Genomic DNA, 5562 nt, shown 5'->3' with positions numbered 1-5562 from the left:
TTTATTTCTGTACTCATTCACTGAGACTCTTTTCTTTCTTGTCTTCCTTTTTCTGATACCACCATCGCTGCCCATTCTAAGTCTTTCCCCCCCAAAAAAAGAAAAATAAAAGCCTTCTTTTGTAACAAGTAAGTATAGTCACACAAAAGAAATTAACACATTGGTTGTGTCTGAAAGTTCATGTCTTGTTCTCTACTTCAAGTCTCTCACTGTTCCAAGAGCTCACATGCCTTCCATAAATCAATCTATACAAATACGTTTAGTTTGGTTTTTTTTAATTTAAATTAAGTATTTATTATAGTTTTAACAACACAAAGCAAATCTTAAATATAAAATAATGACATAGGACAATTTTGATAATAATTATTTGCAGTTTTCACATTTATATCTTAAATATAATAACCAAAATAAAATCATGATGATAGTGATGATAATTAGTGGGTTTGTTTTTGGTGTAAAGTTTCTTAAATCCTGATAAAACTGACTTATAATTCTTTTTCAGTTTCTAATTGAGTCTGATATTTTGGCTTTATAACAGATAACAGCAGAAAACCGTGTTTTACATAAATAAGATTTAACAATTGGTAGCAAAATTTGCATTCTTAGGGAAAATTGTATTCAACCTATGCCAGAAAGCAAAACTATTTTCTGGTTCAAATGCCTGTTTCTGTGTACTATCCCAAGACAAGTCTGCTTTACATGGAATAGAACCAAATGTTTTGTCTTTGTCTATTATAAATTGGTTCCTTTTGTCTTCACTTTTAGAAATATCTGGATCTTTAAAATAAAATGAGAATAGCTTTTTTGATTGTTCAGGTGATCAACAAGCAGACAATACTTCTATTTCATTTGCAGGGCAGGTATTTTTTTAAATGGAAGCACCAAAATATTATTTTAGAAATTTATTATCCATCACTCTAACTTTTTCATAGGGATCAGAAAACAAAATTGAAGTCCTGCTATTGATTAATTTAGAATGTTTCCCCCCTAAGGTAACTCATTTTTTTCAAAATACCCAGCAAATATGTACATTTTAGAAGAATTTTTTTATTAAAAATGAATGATTAATCTTTATTGTTACTACTAAAACCCCCCCAGCATTTCTTCTTTTAGTTTAAACATACTTTAAGTACTTTAGAAAGAAAAAGCTAATGTGTTTTGTACAGACGTGCCCTGTGTTCTGCTTCTACATTGTCACACAATTTTGCAAAGAGCTTTTCCTTTTTAAAAAATGGACTTTTTAAAGAATTGATTGTTCTCAACAACTTGAAGAATTCTATGTAGCCCTTCCTTATATTTCTTTATACAAGTGATCATATGTGAAGCACTTATATCCAAATTGCGAGAGAGTCCAGACTTTTACCCAGTCCTTGTAGACTTGTGTTTCATTCTGTATCCATTGACCTCTATTGTTTCGAAGTCCAATATAGTACTTTCACACTGTATTATTTTTGTTTAAAAACCTCTCAGTAATATTGAAAATTTATCTTGATGTGGCATTGCTATCAGTAGGTTTAAAAAAATAGCAAATCTTCCCCAACATCAGCATATTCATCTAATCCAAACCTTTCATTTTGCAGATGAGGGAGCTGAGTCCCAAGAAGGTTATATGATTTGTCTAATGTCAAACAAGTAGTGCCAGAGGTTGGGAGTTGAACTCTGGTCCTTGAACTCCAAAGTTGGTGTTCTTTCCACTGTGATAATGTACTCATATGTAATTGAATGAATGTCTTTTTATCTGGTTCCTTCACACATTGTATGTTCCATCCAAAATGAACCATAAACTCTTGGTCATCTTGGCCTTCCTTCTCTTGCTTCCTTCAATTTGCACAGGTTATCTACCCCCTGTCCCCCTCCACCCATGTCTTGAGCATACTCACTCCATGGATCTTCTTGCTGAAACATTTCAGAGAAGTATTCTCTGATCGTTCCCAGGTGAAAGTGAGCTCTACTTCGTTATTTTTCTTCTAGTACTTTCTCTAGACTTTTCCTTTACTCTTACCACATTTTACTTTGTAGTATATTTGTACTTTTTTCCCCTCCCCATTAGGTTGTAAACTTCTTGAGGTCAGTGACTTATCTTTAATCTTTGTGCACCTAGCTACAGTGACTTGACATAATACATATTTAATAAATATTAAATGAATTTAATCGAAGCAGGGCAAACCTGCCTATAGGCACTCCTAGTATTTTTCTTTTTCCCATCCAGCTTACTAGAATTGATTTACCTTCATACTTAACCTAAGACTGTTGTACTGTATAAAAAAGACCATACTATAGCACAGGCCTGCGCAACCTTTAGAGAGGCAGAATAGCCTAATGGATAGAATCCTGACTCTGATACACAGTGACTGTGTGACCTTGGGCCACCTCTAAGTTGCCCTAAACTCTAAAACTATGACTTGCAGAGCAGGTACCCCTCTGCCATAGAAGAAGGAGTTTCTTCCCTGGGTGTTCTCTACACCGGTAAAATCACAAGTCTGGGCCTTTTCCTTTCTGGCCCCCTTTCCCCTCCCTGCCTGCAACCCTTAGGAAAGAGCTTTTGGGCAAGTTCTCTCATGACATCTCTCTCTGGTTGGTTTGATGGTGCAGCCGTCTTTTCAGAACAGTTTCTTAGAGCTTGTGACAAATGGAAAGTGACCACACATATCTTTAGAGTTCAGACATCAACATCATGATTGTGAGTGTTCCTGAGTTATGCTTGTACCTGCCAGAGAAAACTGTAGGTGGGTTGACTCTCTGGCTTTTTGCCTAAACTGCCCATGGGTGGCCACCCTATTTGGAGAATTCATACTTTTTTTTAGGACCTCCAGTATATCCAATAAGTTATAACATATACCACTTTTTCCTAAAAATCAACTTCTGTCTGGGAACATGAGCTCTATGAAGAAAAGGGGAACAAGAAAGGTCAAGTAAAAGAGACAGGGGACAGTACCTTGCCCAGACCTCTCACCTTTCTTCATACCTTGTAAAATATAATCTCCTTAGCCTGACATTTAAGGCCTTTGGAAAACTTACTCTCATCTACCTTTCCAACCTTTTTTTCATGTAACATCCCTCAACATAGTCTACATTCCAGTCAGAATGGACAGGTAATTGATCCTCACACTCAACGTGCCATCTCCTGCCTCTGGGCATTCAGGGAGGCCTTCTCACATGAGCATTACCTGCTAATCTCTGCCTTTCAGAATCTTTCTCTTCTTTGTAGGGTCAGCTTGGGTGCTACCTCCTCAGTGAAGCCTTCTTGATTTCCTAACTGAAAGTCTTCTCTTCATCAGATTTCTGTAATATTCTTTATGTGGCTTTCCCCTTTGTTCTTGTTATTCCTTTCATTTGTATTTTACTTACCTGTATACGTGTCATATTTCTCCCAGGAGAATATAAGCTCCTTGAGGACAGAGATGGAAACATTTCTAGCACTGTAACCCCAGTGTCTAGCACATACTCGGCTCTTCAATGTTTGTTGAGTTAGATTGAATTATAACAGTTCTCACTTCAGCAGCACACTGAACAAAAACTGGAATTGTACAGAGAAGATTAACATGTTCACTGAATAAGGATGAACTAAATTACCCTACAGGCTCATGCTTTGTTCTGTAGTTCCATCAGAGCTAAATCAGTAAGCACAAATTCAGTAGTGAAGTTGACAAGCTATTGATTGATGTGCAAAAAGAAAAAACCACCAAATGTAAAAGCTGTAACTCCTACCCCTTTGTGTGTGTATTTCGTAACCATAAAGCCAGATCATTATCATTGTCTTGACTCCAATATAGGGATCTCAACCCTTCCCAGGACTAAATGATGTCCAATTTAAGCAAGTACTCTTCAGAGACAATACTCATTCCCACTTGCCCACCTTTTTGTCTTGCTATTCTGAAGACCTGGAATGTCTTCTTCCCATTTGTTCACCTATCTATAGGTACTAACTTTCTGTAGTAGATTACTCACTACATGACAGCGACCCAGTATTGGTCATTAAACGTAATGTGCAAAGATGTCATAAGATACTAAAATGTATACCTATGTAGGTATTAGTTTCACTTCATTGTTAAGCAATCCTTCCTTATTCATGTTTTTTCCAGTGTATCTCTGTGAGGCAGTTCAAACATATTGCTGAAATTCTAAGAAACACCGTTACCTCTGAGTCAACATGTTTTTCTTGTTCTCTTTACCAGAAAGTGATTTGTTTGACATTAGCATATGTATTACACATCAGTAGTTTGACCACATGTCATACCATTTGAGTGAAATTATTCAACTGAGTACATAGATTTAATGGGAGAAAAATGCCCTTAGGAGCTGTCATTCACTCCCAAACTACATGTGGTATTCAGTTAATCTGCTCCTCTGTTTCAGTCAGTTTTCTGACTATTATTTTAGTAAATGCTGGAACCATTGCATGGCACCAAGATGCGATTGCTCATGTTTATTACCACGTAAAATAGTTGTTCCATTGAAGTGAAATAAAAGAACCTGGAACCATTTCTGTCTCTCTCTTTTTTGTTTGTCTGTCAAAAGGCATTTATGTAGTTATCTGTTGATTCATATGTATCAAGTCTTCACTAATTCAGTCATCTTGTATTGGGCTTAGATGCATAAGATGTGTGTTCAAGTCATAACTGGCATTTACTAGCTATGGGACCTTGCTCAAATTAATTAATGTCTTTGAGTATCATTGCCTCATCTGTAAAATAGAAAAACTAATACTTGGGCTGCCTTCTTCACATGGTTGTAGTGAGAATCAAATGAGATAATGTGTGTAAAGTGTTTTGCAAATGAAAAGTACAAAACAAATATGGGCCATTATTATCTAGTGCTTCTAAATTACATGATTCTCTTTCTCTAGGTTTTTGCCTATTGGAGGTGGCTCCTCCATTAATGCAATGTAGTTAATCAAATAGAAAAATCAGAAAAGCTAGATATGATAGATCTCTGAAGGAAAATGAATGGGAATTGAAAGAAGTATACCTTCTCCCCAGCCATGTATAGCCATATTAACAAAAATTGCCCATGTAGTAGGGCATAAAAACCTCACAACAAATGCAGAAAAGCAGAAATGTTAAATGCACCCCTTTTCTAGACCAAATTTAATAAAAATTATATTTAACAAAGGACCATGGAAGCATAATTTAAAAATTAATTTGAAACAATATAAAATAATCTTAAAGAATGAGTGGGTCAAAGAACAAATCATAAAAATGATCAATAATTTCATTAAAGAGAATGACAAAGATAAGACAACATTCCATTATTTCTGGGATGCAGTCAAAGTACTTAGGGGAAAATTTATACCTCTAAACACATGTATCAGTAAAAGAAAGAAAGAACAGATCAATGAATTAGCAACTTTAAAAAAAAAAACTAGAAAAAGGACAAATTAAAAATCCCCAATTAAAGATCAGAATTCAAATCCTGAAAATCAAAGGAGAGATTAATAAAATTGAAAGTAAAAATAGTACATAAGTATAACTAGAAGTTGGTTTTATGAAAAAAAAATAAAGTAGATTAGCCATTGGTTAATTTGATTTTTTAAAAATGAAAGAAGAGAAATTAGTAGTATCA

The 5562-nt window shown here is 35.0% G+C and overlaps 1 non-coding gene across 1 annotated transcript; it reads left to right on the top strand.

Moving 5' to 3' along the window:
* The first annotated feature begins 3486 nt into the window (after positions 1-3486).
* On the top strand, positions 3487-3595 carry LOC144455184 (U6 spliceosomal RNA). Its single transcript, XR_013483897.1, has one exon. It is a non-coding gene; the product is annotated as a U6 spliceosomal RNA (small nuclear RNA).
* Positions 3596-5562: the final 1967 nt, after the last annotated feature.

The sequence above is a fragment of the Phascolarctos cinereus genome, unplaced genomic scaffold (genome assembly GCF_003287225.1).
Source record: "Phascolarctos cinereus isolate Bilbo 61053 unplaced genomic scaffold, phaCin_HiC Scaffold_1;HRSCAF=81, whole genome shotgun sequence".
Taxonomy (NCBI): Eukaryota; Metazoa; Chordata; class Mammalia; order Diprotodontia; family Phascolarctidae; genus Phascolarctos; species Phascolarctos cinereus.
The sequence above is the reverse complement of the archived record's forward strand: the minus strand, read 5'-3'. Positions and strand labels throughout refer to the sequence as shown.